We start from the raw sequence: 23,747 nt of genomic DNA, 5'->3' as shown, positions 1-23,747 counted from the left end.
GGGATTGGGGACTAATCGTATTGACCTGGGAAGTGCATTCCAAAGAATTGGTGCAGCACGTGTAAAATCTTGGAGACGGGAGTGGGAGGTTCTGACTATTGAGGATGCTAACCTCAGGTCATCAGCAGAACAGAGGGCGTGGGTAGGGTGGTATACTGAAACAAGGGAGGAGATGTAGGGTGGTGCTGAGCCATGGAGGGCTTTGTGGGTGAGGGTAATAAGTTTATAATGAATTCTGGAGTGGATGGGTAGCCAGTGTAATGACTGGCACAAGGTAGAGGCATCGGTGTAACAATTTGTGAGGAATATGATCCTGGCTGCAGCATTCAAGACGGATTGGAGAGGGGAGAGTTTGGTAAGAGGGAGACCGATTAGAAGAGAGTTACAATAGTCGAGACGAGAATGAATAAGAGAAACAGTAAGAGTTTTTGCAGAGTCAAAATTAAGAAAAGGTCGAATTCTAGAAATGTTTTGAGGTGCAGATGACAAGAGCGAGCCAGTGATCGAATGTGGGGGGCAAAGGAAAGCTCGGAATCAAGTATGACCCCAAGACAGCGGGCCTGTTGCTGGGGAGTAATAGTGGAACCACACACAGAAATGGCAATGTTGGGTATAGGTACATTAGTAGAGGGAGGAAACACCAGGAGTTCAGTCTTTGACAGGTTAAGTGTCAGATATAGTGAGGACATGATGTTTGACACAGCGTTTAGACAATCGCCGGTGTTTTATAGAAAGGCTGGCGTGATGTCAGGAGAAGAAGCGTATAATTGGGTGTCATCAGCATAGAGATGGTACTGGAAACCAAATCTACTGATTGTTTGACCAATAGGGGCAGTGTACCTCATAGTACGATGGTGTCTGTGATGGCGAGTGGGCCCCCCCACCATCAGAGACTTTTGCGTACTGTGAGGGGCCCTCTGCCAGTGCCGTCACCCACAAGTGGGCCCCCCCACCTGCTCAGGGCCCCGGCACTTGCCCGGGTGTGCCAGGTGCTGACGCCGGCCCTGGCGGGGGGGACAGCGCAGTTAGGGAAGTGGAAAAACTGGCATATGTTGAGGTGTAGGCTGGACGTTCAGCAGCTGCAAATGGAGGAATTGCAGAAGTCGGAGGAAGAGGAGGACAAAGGGAGCCATTTTGCTGGAAACCTATGTGTCATCAGGGGAAGGTGGTACAAAATCCTTTGAAAGCCAGACATGGTTCATTTTAATGAAGGTGAGATCACCAACATTTTGGGTCGACAGTTGGGTCCTTCTTTCTGTCAGGATTGATCCAGCAGCATTGAAGACTCTTTCTGATAGCACACTACCAGCAAGGCAAGCGAGCTCCTGTAAAGCATATTGTGCCAATTCAGGCCAGGTGTCCAGTTTAGAGGCCCAGTAGTCAAAGGTGGAATGAACTGTGAGGGAGAACATCGATAGTGTAGGAGAGGTAATTTTGAACCATAGTTGCCAACTGCTATCTCCTGTCTGTTGCAATCCATTCAGTATTAACAGTCGAGTGAGCGGTCCTCCAGGAATCAGTCCACAACATGGTCATGAAACACCTGTTTCCAATGCCAGTTCGGCTGTGTGCATCACGAACACCTCTTCCATTTGGCCCAGTACGGTTCGTGGTAGAACCTGCACCACTGCTGTGTGCTGGGAATGCCTCTAACAAGGAATTTACCAGAGTTGCTTGTTTGCTCACCAATATTAGCTCTAGGTTCTCCTGTGGCATGATGTTCTGTAATTTGCCCTTATAGCATGGATCGAGAATGCTGGCCAACCAGTAGACGTCATCCTTCATAATTTTGACAATGCGGGGGTCCCATTTTAGGATCCGCAAGAGATAATCACACATGTGGGCTAATGTTCCAGGTGTCAATGATGCACTGACAATGGTGGGTGGAGTAGCACTTTCTGCCAAATCCACATCCCTCCAGTCACACACAAACCCTGGACCTGACCTTGGCAAGCCAACATTTTCTCTTTCCCCCCAAGAAGCATCTTCCTCCCCAAAATAACCATCCCCCTCATCCTCCTCCTCTTCCTCCTCCGCTGCAGACGCCTGATCCTTAATGTGCGTCAAAGTTTGCATGAGCAGACGCATAAGTGGGATGCTTATGCTTGTGATGGCGTCATCTGCGTATACCAGCTGTGTGCATTCCTCAAAACACTGAAGGACTTTACAGAGGTTTTCAGCTTTGACCACTGCACACCCGACAACTCCATGTCTGCCCTTAAACTTCCTGCTCGTGTATCCTCCCACAAATGCATTACAGACTGTCTGTTCACACAGCCTCTCAACCATGTGCATGGTGGAGTGTTATGAGCTCATTTTCTGCTCCAACAGTTGAGAGTTCCCCTTCCGTTCTCCCTCTGGTGGTGACAGGAGGTAGTGAGGTTGGTTTAATTGATAGTGATCTGCCTCCTGGTGAGGAAGATAACGATTGGATCTCTGGAATATCAGGCTGGATATAAGACAGCCGATGCCTTATCCTGGTGCTGGTGATTCAGTCTGCTTCTCAGGTCTTGGACTCAGCTCTGTTCCAGTCTTCTCAAGTTAAGTTTGTTTTTGTTAAGGTTCACACTTGCTCTTGTTGGTCAATTCAGTTTTTTGTGTGGTCAGCTAGCCCGGCTGGGCTGTGCTGAATTTCCACTCTTATTTATCTGTATTTGCCAAATTGCCTTTTTTTGTCCCTTATTAGATTGGCCTCTTTCTGCTCTGTCTCAGAATATTTCAAAGTGCTGATATAGTGGGAGAAGTCTAGAGACTTCAGGGTTAATTTAGATATCAGTAGTGTTGGACATTTTTGTAGGGTTTTTGGCAGATTACAGACAGTGTCTTTCCTTTTCTGTCCTTTCTAGTTAGTTCGGCCCCATTGTTTGCTCAGCCTATTTTCCTTCCTTTGTTTGTGTTTTCATCTTGTTTCACCGTCAATACAAGTGGGGGGCTGTCTTTCCTTTGGGGTCTACTGTGGGGCAGTTAGTTTTCCTCTTTTCCTGCTTTAGGCTTATTTAGTTCTCCGGTTGTGACGAGGCGTCTAGGACCACCGTAGGAATGCTCCATGACTGCTGCTAGTTGCGTGTTAGGATCAGGGGTCTGCAGTCTGCATAGTTATCAACCTCTTTGGTTTTCTGAGACATAGCTTGTGTTGTTTTTTATTTCCTCCTCGGCGACCCGTTCATAACAGTGGAGTTCCACATTATTGCAACGTCTATGATTAGGCGGTGCTTGGGGAGGGGGAGCGATCGCTGCAGCCTCTGCATACGACTGGAGTCTACGGGCGAGCGATGGATGTGCAAGCACAGTTTTCGCACCCTATGGAGTAGGGCTGTTAACTCCGGATAATTATTTAGGAAGCACTGCACCACCAGGTTAAAGGTGTGAGCCAGGCAAGGTATGTGTCTGAGTTTTGCAAGGGCTATGGTGGCCACAAAATTACGGCCGTTATCACTGACTACCTTGCCGGCTCAAGATGTAGACTGCCCAGCCATGACTCAGTTTGTCGCTGCAAGTAGTCGGCCAGTACCTCCGCGGTGTGTCTGTTGTCGCCCAAAGACATGATCTTTAAAAAGTCTGCTGACGCTTACCACTAGCTTTCCGATACTGGGACACCTCGTGTGCAACACTGGCAGCTGCAGATGGAGTGCTCGTGCAACTGTGCTCTGTCGACGAGCTGTCGCTTCTGGAGGAGGAGGAGGGTCGAACGCCTACAGCCAACTGTTTCCTATACCGTGGGCTAGGCAGCACTGTCCCGCCGTCGCTGTCCCTGTGGACCCTGCATCCACCACATTAACCCAGTGCGCAGTGATGGACACTTAACGGCCCTGGCTATGCCTACTGGTCCATGCATCTGTTGTGAGGTGCACCTTTCCACTCACTGATTGCTTGAGTGCATGGACAATGCAGTCTTTCACATGCAGGTGGAGGGCAGGGATGGCTTTTCTAGAAAAGAAGTGCTGACTGGGTAGGTCATAGCATGGGATAGCATAAGCCATGAGCTCTTGGAACGCTTCGCTTTCAACCAAACGGAAGGGCATCATCTCTAATGAGATCAGTTTGGCAGAGTAGACGTTAAAAGCTAGTGTACGCAGATGAGAGGATGAGTACTTTCTTGTCCTACTCAGAGTATCTGGTAGGGTGAACTGGACTTGAGAGCTGCATATGGGGGAACTAGCGGTGGACCTGACAGACTGACATGGGGTTGGTGATGGTGATGGTGGTGGTGATGGCCTAGATTCAGTCTTTCGTTGCAAAAACATTGTGATTCCCTGACTGCTTTGGCCTTGCAACGACACCTCAACATCTCTTGCTGGTGGTGTGCATACCAGTGGGCTTTCAGTGGTGGAAGCGATGGTGCGTTGCTGGCTACCTTCAGTTGGAGCAGGTGCACATGTGCTACCTGAGGTTTTGTAGTCCATCCGAGCTTGCAAGTGCATGGTGGTTAAATGTCTAATAATGCAACTGGTATTCAAATTTTGGGGATTTTTCCCTCAGCTAAAGGTCCTTCCGCACTTCTTACAGATAACCTTTGCCTCATCAGTAGGATTTTGGTCAAAAAAGTGCCACACTGCACTCTTCCTACTATGGTAGAACTTTTCAGGGCTTGCACGCTGTGCTAATTTGACCATCTGGCCAAGCTGTCCTGCAACGCTTTTTGTTTTTTTACCATATTTTTGGACAGCTACGGGCCTGCCAGATAACCACTGCTGCGATGACGATGCCTGCTGCGGATCCTTCTCCTCTTCTGAGCTTTTGCCAGTGGCACCCTTTTCCCCCAATGGATGCAAATCCGGGTCAACAACTGGGTCATCCATCACCTCCTCTTCAATTTCATCTGCACCTTCCTCTGTGTCACCGTGTAAGGTGGTATAGTATGCGGGAAGGGGCACCTGAGTTTCATCAGGGTCAGATTCTGGCTGAGTAGACTGCGAGGGCAATGTAGTACTATGGGTCAATGTACCAGCAGAATCATCTAGCAGTGGCTGTGCATCAGTGCACGCCATGTCAGATTCATCTTGGACTGGGAAGTTCAGGATTTGACTTGATGACCCAGGTATGGTATGTGAAAAGAGCTCCATGGAGTAATCTGAAATGTGGCCTGCTGCATCCTTCACTTTTGGTGGGGGTGAAGGACACAAGGAAAGGTGTTCCTGACCAGAAACCTTCACTGACGACTCAGTGCTTGCAGTTTTTGAAACTTCAGAAGAGGAGGCTATAGAGCTGGAGGCTGTTTCGGTAATGTAGGCCAAAATCTGTTCCTGATGCTCCAGCTTTAAAAGCGGTTTACCTACTCCCAGAAAAGGGAACCTAACAGGCCTTCTTGAGCCAGATGATGATGCAGGCTCAACATCTCCTGCCTTAGCTGCTATTGTGCTTTTGGCATAACCAGCAGATGCACCACCACCACCATCAGTACCAGCTGCCCCCTCGACCCACATCCGCGGCCTCGTCCACCATACTTCCTCATGTTTGGGAAAATGTACCAAAAATACCAGCAGATATATGGTACTATATGAATAGCGTACAGCTGTATAAGGTGTAGTGAAAAAATTAAATCTCTGTATATATTTCCTTAGTCACAGACGCTCCCCCAGTATGTATTTGACCGTAATCCAAAACAACAGATATACGGTACTGTATCAGAAACGTACAGCTGTATAAGGTGTAATGAAAAATTTAAATCTCCATATATATTTCCTTAGTCACAGACTCTCTCCTAGTATCTATCTATCTATCTCTCTCAGGCAAAACTAACAGGTCAAGGAAATTCTTATCCTCTCTTGCTGACAACTTTATCTTCCAAAAGGTAAGGGAGAAAACAAGGGGAACTGCTACCTTGGATCTAATCCTTATAAACAGGGAGGAAATGGTTGAGGAGGTAAAAGTGGCTGGGACCCTAGGAGGTAGCGACCATGCTATTTTAGAATTTTGGATAACTAGAGGCGGAAGACCTGTGAAGACTCAGACGTCAAGGTTAGATTTCAGAAAGGCAGATTTTAAGGGATTCAGAAAGAGAATTGGAGGGATCCAATGGCTGGATATCCTTAAAGACAAAAATGTCCAGGAAGGATGGGAAATCTTGAAAAATGAAATTCTCAAAGCACAGTTGTTAACAATTCCGAAAAGAGGGAAGAATAGGAAGCATTTAAGGAAACCAGGATGGATGAACACAGAACTTAAGCACATGCTAAAAAGGAAGAAAAAAATGTTTATAAAATGGAAAGAGGGAGGCATATCTAAAGAAGAATATAATGCTGTCTGCAGAACCTGCAGGGCACAAACCAGATTATCTAAAGCTGAAAATGAACTGAGGCTTGCAAGAGATGTCAAAAGCAATAATAAAGGATTTTGGGGATATGTCAAAAGTAAAAGAAAAGTCAAAGATGCTATAGGATTTTTACAGGATGAAAATGATGAAATGGTAAGACAGGATGTTGAGAAGGCTGAACTTTTAAATTCCTATTTTGCATCTGTTTTCTCTCAGAAAGGAAATGCAACATCAACTGTTATCCACTGTCCTATTAAGGGAATAGAAGAATCCAGGATATCTATAAACAGAAAGATAGTGAGGAAACACTTAGCTAACCTAAATGAATTCAAGTCTCCAGGTCCAGATGAATTACACCCCAGAGTACTGAAGGAGATAGCAGAAGAAATTTTTGAACCCCTCTCCATAATCTTTGAAAATTCTTGGAGAACAGGAGAAGTGCCAGAAGACTGGAGAACAGCAAATGTTGTTCCTATCTTCAAAAAGGGGAAGAAGGTGGACCCAGGCAACTATAGGCCGGTGAGTCTGACTTCTATACCAGGAAAGATCTTTGAACAAATTATTAAACAACATGTATGTCAATACCTGGATAAGAATGAAGTGATTAAACAGAGTCAGCATGGGTTTGTAACTAATAAGTCATGTCAGACTAACTTAATTTCCTTCTATGACGGTATTACTGATTGGGTGGATCAAGGAAATGCTGTAGATATAGTATATCTTGACTTCAGCAAAGCATTTGACAAAGTCTCTCATACAATCCTTATTGAAAAAATGACTAAGTATGGAATGGACAAGGCAACTGTTAGGTGGATTCATAACTGGCTTAGTGATCGGACCCAAAGAGTGGTCGTAAATGGCTGCACATCCAGTTGGAAGAATGTCTCAAGTGGGGTACCACAGGGCTCTGTCCTGGGCCCTGTATTGTTCAACATCTTTATCAACGATTTAGATGAAGGAATTGAGGGTAAACTGATTAAATTTGCTGATGACACAAAGCTAGGAGGGATAGCTAATACTAGAGAAGAGAGAGAGAGGATTCAAAAAGATTTAAATAAACTGGAGAAGTGGGCAGCAACTAACAGAATGGTTTTTAACAGGGAGAAATGCAAAGTACTACATCTGGGCAATAAAAATGAAAAAAGCATATATAGAGTGGGAGGAATAGGGCTAAGTGACAGCACATGTGAAAAAGACTTGGGTATACTAATAGATCACAGACTGAATATGAGTCAACAGTGTGATGCAGCAGCAAAAAAGGCAAATGCAATTCTAGGATGTATTAACAGAAGCATACAGTCTAGATCACGTGAAGTCATTATTTCCCTCTACTCCTCTTTGGTCAGACCTCATCTGGAATATTGTGTCCAGTTTTGGGCACCACATTTTAAAAAAGACATCAACAAACTGGAGCAAGTTCAGAAAAGAGCGACCAGAATGGTGACCGGTCTGCAAACCCTGTCTTATGAGGAAAGGTTGCAGGATTTGGGAATGTTTAGTTTGCAAAAGAGAAGACTGAGAGGAGACTTAATAGCTGTCTACAAATATCTAAAGGGCTGTCACATTGTAGAAGGATCAACTTTATTCTCATTTGCACAAGGAAAGACTAGAAGCAATGGGATGAAACTGAATGGGAGGAGACACAGATTAGATATTAGAAAAAACTTTTTGACAGTTAGAGTGATCAATGAGTGGAACAGGCTGCCACGAGAAGTGGTGAGTTCTCCTTCAATGGAAGTCTTCAAACAGAGGCTGGACAGACATCTGACTGGGATGATTTAGCGAATCCTGCTTTGAGCAAGGGGTTGGACCAGATGGCCCAGGAGGTCCCTTCCAACTCTACGATTCTATGATTCTATGATTCTATGATTCTATGTATTTGACCGTAATCCAACCAGCAGATATATGGTACTGTTTCAGAAACATACAGATGTATACGGTGTAAGGAAAAATTTAAATCTCAGTATATATTTTGGAGACTTTGGCCAAAGTCGGCGACTTTTGAATCTGACCAACCCTTTTCGCTCAACTCTACTAGTGACTAGTGTAAAAATTGCTGTGTCACTATTTTTAGTTTGTTTGCTCTTATAACAAAGATTATAATATAAAAAAAAATTACAATTTTTTTTCAATACGGTACATGTAACACAGAAAGCTTTTTTGAACAATAGGTGACCTTCTGAAGATGCACACCCTATAAAGACTTGTGGAAAAGTAACTAGGAAATATGTTGAAGTCCCCAGCAGAAGACAATGCATAGTGTATTCGAGTGTTGGGAGGCTCATAGGATTCTTCTTGTAACACGTAGCAGGACAACACTTTGGTACTACTCTTGTCCCCGAAGGGCTATAACTAAGGGCGTTGTGTACCCAGAAACTCATAAGATTTTATCCTCATGATGGATGCTCCTGTTTTTTAAATGAATGTCTAATAAAAATATTGATTTTATGAATTAAAGTGCTGGAAAATAGATTTTTATTCTTCGATTAAGGACATACTGGAAGGTACAGGTTCATTCAATACAAGTAAATATGGGGCACACCTGACAGTACATTTAACCGCTTTACTAAGTTTGGTGTTGCATTCATGTAGTGATGATGGTTCTGGTGCTGTTTTCAAGCACTGATAATGGTTCTGATGATTTGTTCATGTAGTGACAGTGATTCTGTTACTAGATTCATGTACTGATGGTGGTTATGGTGATGAATAGTTGTAATGATGATAGTTCTAGTGAAAGAGTCATTTATTTATGCTAGTTCTTGCCTAATACACATGTAGCAATCATTCTACATGGCTATGTTAAAACTCAAAACTCCTCAAAAACTTGGAATTTTGAAATTATGAGGAGGATTTGGAACATTTTCTGCTCAGTTTTTGCTCCAAAAATCAGGGTAAGTCAGGAAGTATTCACTTTGAGATTTTGGAGCAGAAACTCTAAAGAATAAATTTTCAGAGTGTCATAGTGATTACAAATGTAGAGTCCAGAATAGCATCGGAAAGGAAGCAATAGCATAGGAAAAAAGCAATGTTTCCAAATGGCTACTATTCACATAATTTCTATTATAAGCTGCAATCATTTGTTATTTTGAAGTGATAGGAAAAGTAAGTATACTGCACTGCTGGTTGTAGAATCAAGAAAATGTAGGGTTTAATTTCTACTCGTTTCAAAGTACTCTGACCACAAAGATCATTTGTCCATTTGTTGTTTTGAGGTGTTAAACAGCTTGTAAGATAGCAGGAATTTTTCAAAAATTTCTGGTCTGAAAATGGTGATAGTCTTTGAAAATAAATTTTGTTTTTCTTACTTTTTTAAATTCTCTCAAGAGGTAATTATGAAAAAAATGCACCATATACTTTATTATGCAATTTCTATGTGTGGTTGTGCAATACTGTTTGTGCATAAGGCAGAGCTCACAAAGTTAGGAGTGCAAATACTGATGGAATGGTTTTCAGTTTCTATATTGCATTCAGAAGAGTCCCTGAGGAGTCAGTACAGTAAAAATCCCTGAAAAGTGACCCCATTTTGGAAATTAGATCTCTGCAGAAATAAATCAAGTGATGTAATGAATATTTTTGCAGACATTTTTATTCCATCATCATGGGTGGAGCTGGTGTCTCTCAGTCTATTTCTATTACTGCCCCTGATGGTGATTTGTTTGAGGGCGGTAACAGAAGCTGGGTAGTGGCAATGGTGGTTCTCACCCAGCTTCTATCACTGCCCCCTAATGATGATTCCTTTGAGGGCAATAATAAAAGCTATAGGGAAGTGCTGGTGTCACTCACCCTGCTTCTATCACCGCCACTTGATGGCTAATCTAAACACAGTAAGAAGCTGTGGATAATGGGGGCAGAAGCAGAGTGCCAATGCTTCATCACTTCTCCAAAAGATTCTATCAACACCATGGAGGGCAGCAATAAAATAAACTGTGGTAAGTGACCAGAGCACCAGCCCCTACTGACATCCTGTTCCTGATGGATGCTGCAGGGGAGTGACTACATACCCAATTTTAATTGCTCAGTTTTTTAGGGTATGTGCACACGCTGCGGATTCTGCTGCGGATTCGCAGCGGATTTGACCCTGTGGATCCGCAGCAGTTCTGCTGCTTTGTACAGTACCATTATAGTCTATGAAAAACAAAAAACGATGTGCACATGTTGTGGATTTTTCAGCGCGGATTTGCTGCAGATTACAATCCGCAGCATGTCAATTCTTTGTGTGGAATACGCAGCGGTTTTACACCTTCTATATAGTAGAGGTGTGGAACCGCAGGGCTAAACTGCAGGGTAATCCACAGATAAACCGCAGGTCTTTTTTTTTGTCTCTTTTTAATTTATTGTTCATTTTTTTCTTAGTTTTTAGTAATCATTTTTGTTACAGATTGGATATCTGGAGAGACAAAATCCACAATCATGAGCCATGGATGATCTATTCCATTAGGAGGAAAACTGGTCTATTTCACAAGACAATTGAATTTATTTATATACAGTACTGATTCTGTATTAATTCACCTGCACTTATATTTGTATGTGTATTGTATCTTTGTCCCCCTTTTCTTCTTTTCTTTATTAGTATTTTTGTATTATTATTTATTGTTATCTTTCATTTTTATTTAATTTATATATATGTATATTATGTTTTATTTTTATTTTTTATTTATTATTTATTATTTTCTATTTTTATTCAATTTATTTTATTTTATTTATTATATATATATTTTTGTGTCTGTACACGTTGCACTCTGGATAATTATTGTATTAGTGTGTTCTACTAATATTTTATATATAATAAATCACTTCTGTACTATGTGTAATGAATTTATATTCACTTATATACTATATATAATGTATCTATATTCACTTTTATATACATAATTAATGTATTGTTTATGTATTCTACACATCTCACTTTATACTTGATGTCGAATATATACATTAAGCCTGGGGCACGATTTGGTTTTATATTGTGCAGTTGTTTGTGTAATATTCTGGTATTGATGGCTGCTTTACAGTGCGCATGCTCCCAGGAGCCCCTTACACGGAGCATTGCTGGAGGCGATGGGTAGTGATGTGGGCGGGCCAGTAACATATTCTGACTTAGCTGTCGCGCGGCGTTATGTTGCCATGCCACTGGTGATGCAATTTCCGGGGGGCATTACAGGAAACATGCGCCGTGATTGTGAACGGCTGAGGCTATGGCTATAAATATGTGCCTAGCCTGACACACAGTACTGCACCTTGAAAAAGAGCAGCGAAACGCGCGTCGGTGGCGGGCGGCTTGGATCCTGACATTATCGTCATGGGTAAGCACATGGCATTTATATTTGTGACCGTTCATTAGGTCTATTTGGACCAGTTCCAAATTGTGGAGGATTGTTATACAGGTTCATTCTGGCAGATATAATTATTGTACCCCCTTTTTCCATAGCGGTAATTTTACTGCTCTTTGGCACTTAGAGACCAAGTCTTCATTGCCTGATCCTTTATTGTAACAAATTGTGTACATTTATATTGGCACATATGTTTAATAAATATTTTTCTATATATCTATTGGACTATATACTCCTTGTTCTTCTATGTTTTTCAAGGTCTTTAGACCTGCGGATTTTACCAAATCCGTGCGGAAAAATCCGCAGACCAATCTGCAGCGTGTGCACATAGCCTCATTCCCCCTGTTCTCATTTATTCCAGATAAGATGCATATTATATATATTGCATGGAAGACAACTTCAAAGATCATATTATCTGCATGTTATACCAATACAGTAAGTGAAGGTTTTCTAATATTTTGCTACCATTAAAATTTGCTTACAATTGCAAAAATTAAAAAAAATAATTTTCATTGTTTCACCTGTCTTGTTAGGGTCATGTTTTTCATCATTAAGTCAACTTCAACAAATCAGTAAGATTTTTAATCACTTTCATCGCAAGTGCAGACTAATTTGTGCTTTGCATCTGCATTTGTGCAATTTTTTATTTGCAATTCGAAGGCGATTCAAATTTTCCTCTTCAACATTGAGGGATTCTTTAATATCTTATTTTGCAAAAAAATGTAATTTATTAAAATATTTGTACTTGTTTGTTACCTTCATTTTGAATGTTCAGTTTTTGAATGAGCATTATTTTGTGTCATATGCAATGTATACCATCTTCAAGCTTTAATTATAGTATGCTGATGTTTACATGTAATCAAAATAAAGTGTACATGGTACTTTATTATTAATTTCAGAGCCTGGAAAAATAAGATTACCTTGAAAAGAGCAAGCAGATTGCTAACAACAAAGAAAGAATATTGTGCAAATTTCAGCTACAATTTATTTGTTGTAAATTATCATATTTTTCGCTTTATAAGACGCACCTGATTATAAGACACACCCCCAAATTTGGTGAAGAAAAAGAGATTTTTTTTTATCTTAAATGGAGGTGTGTCTTATAATGCCAGTTTACGTCTTTCAAATCATATATACAGTTGTGGCCAAAAGTATTGACACCCCTGCAATTCTGTCAGATAATACTCAGTTTCTTCCTGAAAATGATTGCAAACACAAAATTCTTTGGTATTATTATCTTCATTTAATTTGTCTTAAATGAAAAAACACAAAAGAGAATGAAGCAAAAAGCAAAACATTGATCATTTCACACAAAACTCCAAAAATGGGCCAGACAAAAGTATTGGCACCCTCAGCCTAATACTTGGTTGCACAACCTTTAGCCAAAATAACTGCTACCAACCGCTTCCGGTAACCATCAATGAGTTTCTTACAATGCTCTGCTGGAATTTTAGACCATTCTTCTTTGGCAAACTGCTCCAGGTCCCTGATATTTGAAGGGTGCCTTCTCCAAACTGCCATTTTTAGATCTCTCCACAGGTGTTCTATGGGATTCAGGTCTGGACTCATTTCTGGCCACCTTAGAAGTCTCCAGTGCTTTCTCTCAAACCACTTTCTAGTGCTTTTTGAAGTGTGTTTTGGGTCATTGTCCTGCTGGAAGACCCATGACCTCCGAGGGAGGCCCAGCTTTCTCACACTGGGCCCTACATTTTGCTGCAAAATTTGTTGGTAGTCTTCAGAGGCAGCAAAGCAACCCCAAAACATCAGGGAACCTCTGCCATGTTTGACTGTAGGGACTGTGTTCTTTTCTTTGAATGCCTCTTTTTTTCTCCTGTAAACCCTATGTTGATGCCTTTGCCCAAAAAGCTCTACTTTTGTCTCATCTGACCAGAGAACATTCTTCCAAAACGTTTTAGGCTTTTTCAGGTAAGTTTTGGCAAACTCCAGCCTGGCTTTTTTATGTCTCGGGGTAAGAAGTGGGGTCTTCCTGGGTCTCCTGCCATACAGTCCCTTTTCAATCAGACGCCGACGGATAGTACGGGTTAACACTGTTGTACCCTCGGACTGCAGGGCACCTTGAACTTGTTTGGATGTTAGTTGAGGTTCTGTATCCAACATCCGCACAATCTTGCGTTGAAATCTCTTGTCAATTTTTCTTTTCCGTCCACATCTAGGGAGGTTAGCCACAGTGCCATGGGCTTTAAACTTCTTGATGACACTGCGCACGGTAGACACAGGAACATTCAGGTCTTTGGAGATTGACTTGTAGCCTTAAGATTGCTCATGCTTCCTCACAATTTGGTTTCTCAAGTCCTCAGACAGTTCTTTGGTCTTCTTTCTTTTCTCCATGCTCAATGTGGTACACACAAGGACACAGGACAGAGGTTGAGTCAACTTTAATCCATGTCAACTGACTGCAAGTGTGATTTAGTTATTGCCAACACCTGTTAGGTGCCACAGGTAAGCTACAGGTGCTGTTAATTAAACAAATTAGAGCAGCATCACATGATCTTTCGAACAGTGCCAATACTTTTGTCCACCCTCTTTTTTATGTTTGGTGTGGAATTATGTCCAATTTGGCTTTAGGACAATTATTTTTGTGTTTTTTCATTTAAGACAAATTAAATGAAAATAATAATACCAAAGAATTTGTGTTTGCAATCATTTTCAGGAAGAAACTGAGTATTATCTGACAGAATTTCAGGGGTGTCAATACTTTTGGCCACAACTATATGTCCCTCATCCTGGTATCTATATAACTCCCATCCTGGCACATTGCACCCTTGTGCTGGCATATAGCCCCTCCATCCCATCCTGGATATGGCTCCCTGGTCACTATATGCCCCTCTGCTGGCACTCACATGGCCCCCCTCTCTCGATATGCCCCCATGCTGGCGTACACGTGGCCCGTGTCCCTATATTTCCCTCTGCTGGCATGCACATGGCCCCCCGTCCCTATATCCCCCCTGCTGGCAAGCACACGGGCCCCCCTCCCTTTATTCCCCTTGCTGGCATGAACACGGGCCCCCCTATCCCTTTATTCCCCCTTGCTTGCATGCACACAGGCCCCCAGTCCCTTTATTACCCCCTAATGGCATTCACACGGCCCCCGTCTCTATATTCCCCCTGCTGGCAAGCACATGGTAAAATAACAAACACTTAACTCACCTTCCGATGATGGCTCGTGCTTCCAGCATCCCTGTGGCTCTTCCTGTGTCTGTGCTGACATCCTCCTCCTGCGAGGGCGCGCGGCAGCAGCTGCTCATTCAGGCAGTTCATTGTAGTTTCAGGACCTTCCGTCATGTGACCAATAGGACCTGCGGTCACATGGCTTGTTCACCCCACTTTTGTTTTGGGTAACCAAAAGTGCGTCTTATAATCCGAAATATACGGTAAAGGGGTTGTTCACTACTCAGACAACCCCTTCTCAAGCTCCATGCCCTCACCCAATAAAAGCACCTATACTCCCCTCTGGTACCAGTACCATTTCAGTGCTGTCAGCACTGGCTCTCCAGGGGATTGCATCACATTGTTATGTCACGTGATACCTGTGGCAAATCAGCGGCCGCTTCACTCTCCCCACCTTCTGACAAATCACATACATTTGTCTGACACAAATTTTGTGACGCAACAGTGCTATTGCTAGCGATCTCACTACATGTGACACTTACCTCCGACCGGCTCCCTGCTGGATATCGCTGATCGCGCGAGATCGTCCTGGTCCATTTCTCGTCATCGGCTTCCTGCTGGCGCCGACGAGTGACTCCATGGACGCGGGAGGAAGTCGTCACCAGAGCTGCCGTCTGACAGGTAAGTAACAACCGCTGACCGCTGCTGCATCGCTGGTGAGATCTGCCTGTGTAGCAGCTCACTAGTGACCATTTAGCAATGCACCAGCGATCCTGACCGGGTCGTATCGTCATCGGGATCGCTGGTGCATTGCTAAATGTAACGGGACCTTAAGGTGAATATAAGTATTCTTTGAATAAATCTAGATGTGAGTGTACAATAGCGCAATACCCTATGGAGGGTAACATTTTAAAGGCCCTTTACGGTGCAGCATAATAGCAGCTATCTAGCTGCCATTTTGCTAAATCTGTATGGAAGCATATTAAAAAAAAAATCTGCAATTTGACAAATGTGTATTTTGGTAGTATTTGAGTAGAATTTGATACCGTACCAATAGATTCACTCATCTCTAGTTACCTTGCTGTTTAAAGTAATAAGTCACTGTAACTGATTCTTGAAAAAATATATTATATCCCATAAATAATTGTGAAATACACAAGTAGTTTAAGTTGAGCGTTATGTTTAATTTCATGCAATCACTTAGATGGCAGATTCTTGAATACTTTATGTCCTATGTCATCAAGAACGATAAAAGATGGGATTAGTGGAAGTTTTACAAACACGGTAATGACCTCATTTCGTCTTACATTGTCAGCAAGAAGACAAATCTGAATGGTGTATATTATTACAAAGACAGGGTGCATCATCCATTTCACCTACGCTTTACTAGCTAAACTATATTAGCACAAAAATAACACAGAGACACAAAGAGTAGGAGTATTACAATGACAATTTTCATAAGAAGGAAATACAAATTGTTTCAAAGAACATTTGTGAAAGAGAAATGTCAAATATCTTGGAGACTTGAATATTGCCTGGCGTTGAGGTGAAACCTATGGTGTGCAATTCACGGGTGTGCAAACACAATTTGTGGCAGAAGACTTCATAATTTTAGTGTTGTTTATGTCACCAGGACAAAATAATTCAACCTCTATCTCTGTGGTCCCTGTTTGCAGGCAAAGTGATATCTCGTTGAATCTGGAAAAAAAATAAGTACAATGATCATCAAACGCATTAGGGAGATTTATTGAAAATTGTGCAAAAAAATGTGAAGGCATTGACAGTAGAAACCAGTGGTGGTTGGAGAGGTGAGTAGTATTTTTTTTATATTATTCTTCATTCCTTTACTTTTCCCCTTTTTATTATGAAGCCACCATTTTGCTGGAGTGATTAATGAAAAATTCAGATTCAGGAAAATCAGGACAAATCAAGACAAAATTTTGGTAAAGTTCAAGACAAATCAAGGCTATCCTGGTGACATGTAAAGAAGTTTATGCATAATGTTAATGATCAACAAATTAGCCATATTTACGACATGTTTGAGGCACAACATTTTACTTTGATATGTTCTACTTCCAGTGCACCATAAATAACAATAGTATAATACGTACAGTGGAATTAAAAATCTTTGACTACCTATGAAAATCCTAAATTACTACTTACTTTCTGTAACTTGGACACCAGCCTTCACAGTACGACAAACTGACGTTACCCGAGCAACCATTCTCTGAAAACTCAGTTACTTTTGTCAGTAACCTGCATGCCATTGGTTCTGAAACATACAAAGAACATGTATATATTTACTGTCTATGTGATCCAGAGTGAGCCCCTCATAGACTTACATTAAAATGTGACCACTGCCTCAATCTGGAGTGATCTGGAAGGTCATATACTTCTGAAGATCATCCAAATCTGCTGTAATAAAAGGTGAAGACGCTGTCAGGTGGATATAAGACTAGGATTTGGGAATTAGAAGCACTCGTCCATTGGTAAAATAACAAAAAGAATGTTGGCGTGGTGGTTTAAGTCATTCTGATGAGACCCAGGACAATTCTGCGCTTTCGGACATATGATCTTAAGCGCACTTGAGCAGTACCCTCAAGGGTTTCACAAGTTTCTCTTTGTTTACAGCCATTGACTTGTTGCAGAGGTTAACACGTGATAGAAATTGTGTTGATGTCTGGTGAACGCAGTACCTGGGTCATTGCAGCAGATATCAATGCAAGACACCCTACACAAGAAAACTGTCACCATTCCCATTATATTTAGGTGTATCCATATAAATGGTAAACCCAAAAAAGTTTGCCTCACCACTGAACATAATGTTCTGTGTAAACTGAGGGTCCTGATTCAGTTTTTGTTTTGCCCGTTCTGCAAATTCAGCGCGCCAATCTAGGTCACCAACCATTCCCATTTTATTTAGGTGTATCCATAGAAATGGCCCACCCTGTATATTTAGGGACATTTAATCTACAGAGAGTAATTTCTCTGCTAATCAAATTTCCTAAGAAAGTCCACACTTTCAAATTAAAATTTTGCCTGATCCGCCGCTTGACTGTACTAAAAAAAACCAAACAAATAGTTTTATAATTCCTAGTTTTCTTTCCTAATTCATAGTTTTATAATTGTGATGTGTATGGTTCTTTTTCTTCCATTGTTGCTAGTTTTCCAGTATCTTTGTTTGATGATCGATACCTTCAGTGGCTTGGCAATAAGAAGAAATAAACAATTAAAGAAGAACTCTCACTAAAGTTTTTGTCCTCTTAACATATTGCAATCATCATATTGTATATCACTGTATGCTTACAATTGCTCACTTGCCCTTCTACCCAGTTAATTCTTCTCTGTTTTTCTCTGCTCTATGTAGAAGCAGTAAGTCTATTTTCCCTGCATGAGTTCTCCTCCTTTTCAACTTCTAAACGCTGTTTGTATTAAAGGGCCTTCCACACATAGCGAAATCGCTAGCGATATCACTAAAGTGTCACCGATTTTGTGACGCAACAGCGATATCGCTAGCGATCTTGCTTTGTGTGACACATACCTGCGACCGGCCTCCACCCGCTGGATATCGCTGATCACGCTCGAAGTGCCTGGGCCATTTATTCCTCGTTGGCGTCCCGCTGGCGCCGACTAGCGACGCATTGACGGAGGCAGAAGTCATCATCATCGCTGTGGTGTGACTGGTAAGAGCGACCGCCAATGGATGATTGTATTGCTGCTGCGTCGCTGAAGAGATCTGCCTGTTTGGCAGCTCACTAGCGACCATTTAGCGATGCACCAGCGATCCTGACTGGGTCGTATCGTTGTCGGGATCGCTGGTGCATCGCTAAATGTAACGGGACCCTTAGGCATATATAACACTGAATAATCTTTCTTGAGATCTACAGCATTACAGAATATAATATATTACTTTTTCTCGCAATAGTATGCAGCAAGGAAACCAGCATGGAGATTGGCTGTGAAAATAATATATAACTTTAAATTACTTAAGTGTATTGATCTAGCCTGGAAAACCTGAAATTAGCGATGCCTGCCTGTTTGCTAGGCAAGGAAAAAGAAAAATGAAGCGCACTCTGCTTTAGGTAAGGGGTGCTGGCTGAACTTGGGTGAACCCAAAGTAAGTGGAAAAAAGGAAACAGCTGCACTCAAACAATGCAGTACTTTGCAAAATTAATTCATGTTTATTTACAAGTGTAAGTAATAACACAGCAGAAACAAAAACATTTTTAGTGAATTTTCATAGATTTTTGATTTATTATTAGTTTTGTCAGATTCAAGTTATTTCTGTGACCATTGTGGGTTTTTCTGTCATTAAACGAGGGGTACCAACAATTTTGACCACATGTGTATGAATTCCCCTAGCGCCATTCTTGTTATTCCGATATTATATACACATCTCCAGGGATTTATGTATTTATGTATATTTATGCAATTTTTGTACATATCTAATTTTAATCTGTGTTATCACCGTGTCTAGTTTACTTATGTACAGCACATTAATTTTTGTGTCTGTTTGTTTTACAGTGAGGTTTTGACAAATACCCTGGTAGGGTCGAATCGTTACCTTATCGTCACTAAAAAAAAATGTTGTTCCTGCTGTGGTATTACTTACACTTGTAAGTAAATATGAATTCATTTTGCAAAGTATTGCATTGTTTGAGTGCGCTATTTCCTTTTTCTGTTTGCTAGGCAAAATATGCATGTGTTGCGGCAGTGGAGTAGCCGAGAGACATGCAGCCGTGGCGACTCAAGCAATTTTTTTCAAGCACATCAAAAATAATTGATTAGGACACGAACGTGCTCCGAAAACACCTTATCTGAGCACTCTTGCTCATCACTACTTGGCATCCATTTATAGATTTTATTGTGTGTAAATATGTATAGAGATTAATTTACAGATCAGTAGAGTATGTATAGACTTTAACGGCCCCCATATAGATCAGATAGATGCTAACTCAACGATTGCTTGGTCACAGCTATCTCATCACTAGCATTTCTGTGCTACCTCTGGGAGTGCTCTGGCAGTGGCTTAGGTCCAAAGAGAGCAAAAGGATTAATCTATTGAAATTCACCAGTTTGGATCTTTATGACGTGTTCTGGAGATCATGAACATAATACAGTAAGCATGTCTTAAAAAATAACCATTGACACTCTTCTATGAGATGAATTTTCCACTACTAGGTCAACCCTTTCTCACTCTGAATATTTAGCCCCATTAAAATGAAAACACCTATACTCACCTCCCTTTCCGATGCCATTCCATGGTTATGGCACTCACGTGCCCAATCAGCAATGGTGTCCCTGTCCCTGCCTTAGGATGTATAAGTAATCAAGAGGAAGCCAGCCACAGCTCTTGCTTCCTCCTGATTACTCACTGTATATATTTGTCGAAGGCGGGGACAGGTGTAGGATGGTGGGCCGGACTGGGGGGTGGTCCCTCTTTATACCGCACAAAGACGTTACAAACACCAGATGGAGGCCAATTTCAGGTACAACAGGTCCAAGTTTATTTCCAGCTGTCCGTCTGACGGCCCCAGCAATACACCGCAATTCCTTCACGGCCCTCCGTTTCCAGGCCCCGGTACACACACACCGTACTTTCACTTGTGACGTAGATACACACACCGTCCCTTTTTAAGCTTAGTGACGTTCCTGCCAGTTTGGTCACTGTGGTCGCCTTAGGCCTGTACACCAACAGCAATTTTACTGGTCATCTGTCGTCGTCAAATTCGGTATGCTTTCCCTCGGGACCTCGTCTGTACTGCGGTACTTCATGTCAGGACCACCTCCCTGACTTCTTTCCTCCTCAGTCCCCCGGTTTAGCTCTCCTCACAACCCACAATTTGTCACAGACTTCTCGTCTCTTGAGCTCCTCCCGGGGACTGGAACTTTCTGGAACCCTCCTGTCAAATTTATAACTTTCCCGATTCCCTATAACTCCGTCCCCCATGACCAACGGTTTCTAGGCTGCTGTCAAATCCTGAACTCGCACTCCCCTCTGCCATCTTGTGGTCATCCAGGGTACTGCACTTCATCTACACTGTTCAGCTGTTTCCCTTCTATCATAACTGACAAGTCCATCCATCCGTCAGGTCACCTTCCCTACACAGGGATGCCAGTGCCGATTCTACACAGGGCTCACATGTTATAACAACCTCACGTGAGCCCTGGCGATGCGACTGTCGACACCTTTGGAACGGCAGCGGCATGGGAGGGAAATATAAGTCTTTTTATTTTACAAGGGGAAAACATTCAGAGTGAGAAAGCGTTTTTCCTAGTAGTAGACAACCACTTTAAGTTTATTGTGACATGTGATCCTGTAGAAAAAAAATGCTACTATAGTAGCGCACCACACCAGTCTACTAGCGTAAAGGACATATGCTAGTTTTCCAACATTTTATTTTGATGAAGGATGCCAATAATTAATGAGTATTTCAGTTAAGTGGATAATAAATAATTAACTTAGATAAATTATTACCTTTACAAATACTACAGCAGCCATCTGGAGTTTTCTTAAGTAAACCCTGTAAAACATAATTTTTATAATGTATCTTAAATGTAGATGTATAATGAGAAATGTAAAAGTTACAAAAAGTCATATATAAATCTTAGTATCTTTGTTGTTAGCTGGTTCTATTACCCTCTGTATTAGGTTTTTACATATAGTGATATTTTGCTAAAACATGTGTCAAATGTCATTTATGCAATGAAGTACAGTACTGTGCATAGTAAATCATGTACAGTGAATGAATAGGGTTTTAACAAACATTATGTACTAACTAATTTAAAGTCCACAGCTAATCCTAGAAATACTAGAGATTTAATAAAACAAAACCCATTATGAAATTCCCAAGCGTTACATGCGGATCTGTAGCTAAACCATTAATAAAATCCTCCCAAAAATCTGCATTTAACAAATTGGGATTTCATCATGGAATTTCGTGCAGATTTCTAGGCTGGTTCAGTAAAATATTTAAGCTTTATGTGAACCCAGTACAAATATATCATAAAAGCTGTTCCCTCAATTTTCATTTTTTCTATACATAGAGAATAATAATATAAGCAACTCACGGATATACAGTCCTCCTCATTTACTTTAGGACAAGCTTGAGTGAGTGATGATGCTATAAATGTATTTCCTCTGACTTCACAGGTGTATTCAGTACAGTTATCATCTGGCAAGATAAGTGAGTCTCCAGGCTGAAATCAAGAAGAAAAACCATCTTGAGAAGCTTGTAAAAGAATGCAAGGAACAGGAGTTTAGATAAACATTAATATTTTGCTGTTAAAGTTGACTGTCTCGAGAACACCCATAGACTTTAAGGAAGCGCTCCCATCAAAATTTGTATTCTCTTAATATCTTGCAGTCATATTATATAGCACTGTGTTCTTACAATTGCTCATTTTTCCTTTCTACCTAGCTAATTCTTCTGTTTCCAGTAGGTCACGTGCTTACAAACTGACCAGCTGAAACCTTCTATTCTATGTGCAGAAACAGGAGGTGAATTTTCTCTGCGCAAGTCATGATTGACTGCAAAAGTCTATGGAAGGGGGGAGGAGGGAGCAGCTGGTTCAGGAGTTGATGATGGGATGATAAATGCAAGGACAAGAGACTTCCAGTTTCGACATAAAGCAAAGAAAAAGAAGAATTATCTTGGTAGACATCATTGCAAAGTCTCTGGCCAGGGGAGGAACAAAGCAGCTGGGTCAGCAGTTGAAGAGGAAGCGACGCCGTGCTGCAAAGGACTTTACAGTGATTTAGAATTGTAGTTCTAACAATGACTCATGCAGGGAAAAGAGACTGCCTTTTTTATATAGAGCTTAGATGGATTCAGCTAGTCTTTTCTAATCATGTGATGTCATAGACCTAATGGAAAACGGAAGAATGAACTGGGTATAAAGGCAAAATGAGCAATTGTAAGTACACAGTGCCATATAATGTGATGATTGCAATACGGTAAGAGGATAAAAACTTTGATGGGAGGAGGAGGAAGGCTTTATTAAACACATAAAATTAGTTTTGCTCCTACTCTGCAATTTTTTTCTAAAATTGCACAATAAAGCAGCTGAACGTGATCTTGAGTCTGTGGAAGTTGGAATCTGGCTCTCAGAGACAGCCAGAGTCCATATTGAGAAGCACAAATGGTTTATTACTGTCTGTGCCTTCTCCATCGTGGTATATACAGAGCTAGAGAATCACTGTGTGCATAATTATAAGGAGGGCTGGAGGTGCATCCTCCTCCATATACAGCAGTTATGTGATTACTGTGCATAGAAAGGGAGCAGAAGCTGCTGGGACAGTTCTGCAATGCAGCTAGGAAGCTGCATTTCCCTTGTAACTAAGGCTAATACTAAAGCCCCAGTTACAAGGGAAATAAAATGAAAATAAAAATATTTCAATATTTAAATGCCACAAAATGTTCTTGTATGACTTTATGGGGATTCTAATGTGTAAGATAAATGAAAAATAAATAAAAGATAACAAGTGAAAAATAAATAAATGGAAAAAAATGCCACTGCCAATCCAAATCGCTGTTACTAGCCCTGCTTCCGTAAAGAAATTTTGTCCAATATATAAAAATAATTGTTACAGAATTGAGAACAATTTTTTTAAATGCATGTTATTATGCTCTTTTTTTGTCATAAAAAATATAAGAAAAAAGACTCACCTATTTTCATTATTTTCCACCAATGTTGAACAATATCATTAAAAAAAGAGAATATGAAAGTGACATAGAAAATTTATCATGAAAAAATGAGACAAAAGTTAATTAAATATCTGAATAAGAAAAAATAAAGTTACACCTCTTTAAACTGCATGTAAAAAACACCTGAAAACGTGCGTGGTAAATGGCCCAATGTTAAAATATTTAACTAACAAAAATGGTGTTTTTTTAGTATTTAAATCTTGTCATTAATTTGAAGCGTTCCTGATCTTACAAAAAATCTGTAGAAAAACATGGTTTTACTGACCTTATCCCCAATAACAATTGTAGTGCAGCGATATCCACACTGTGCAGTGATGAGGCAGTGACCCA

At 41.2% G+C, this 23,747-nt stretch overlaps 1 long non-coding RNA gene across 1 annotated transcript; it reads right to left on the bottom strand.

The window, feature by feature from the left end:
- Positions 1-15,886: 15,886 nt before the first annotated feature.
- On the bottom strand, positions 15,887-21,233 carry LOC141058197 (uncharacterized). Its single transcript, XR_012222121.1, has 3 exons — positions 21,188-21,233; positions 16,873-16,981; positions 15,887-16,407 (listed from the first exon to the last, which is right to left on the bottom strand). It is a non-coding gene; the product is annotated as an uncharacterized lncRNA (long non-coding RNA).
- Between the last annotated feature and the right edge of the window lie 2,514 nt (positions 21,234-23,747).

The sequence above is a fragment of the Dendrobates tinctorius genome, unplaced genomic scaffold (assembly GCF_039654945.1).
Source record: "Dendrobates tinctorius isolate UK_male_01 unplaced genomic scaffold, ASM3965494v1 ptg000211l, whole genome shotgun sequence".
Classification (NCBI taxonomy): domain Eukaryota; kingdom Metazoa; phylum Chordata; class Amphibia; order Anura; family Dendrobatidae; genus Dendrobates; species Dendrobates tinctorius.
This window is presented reverse-complemented; position numbering and strand designations above follow the sequence as displayed.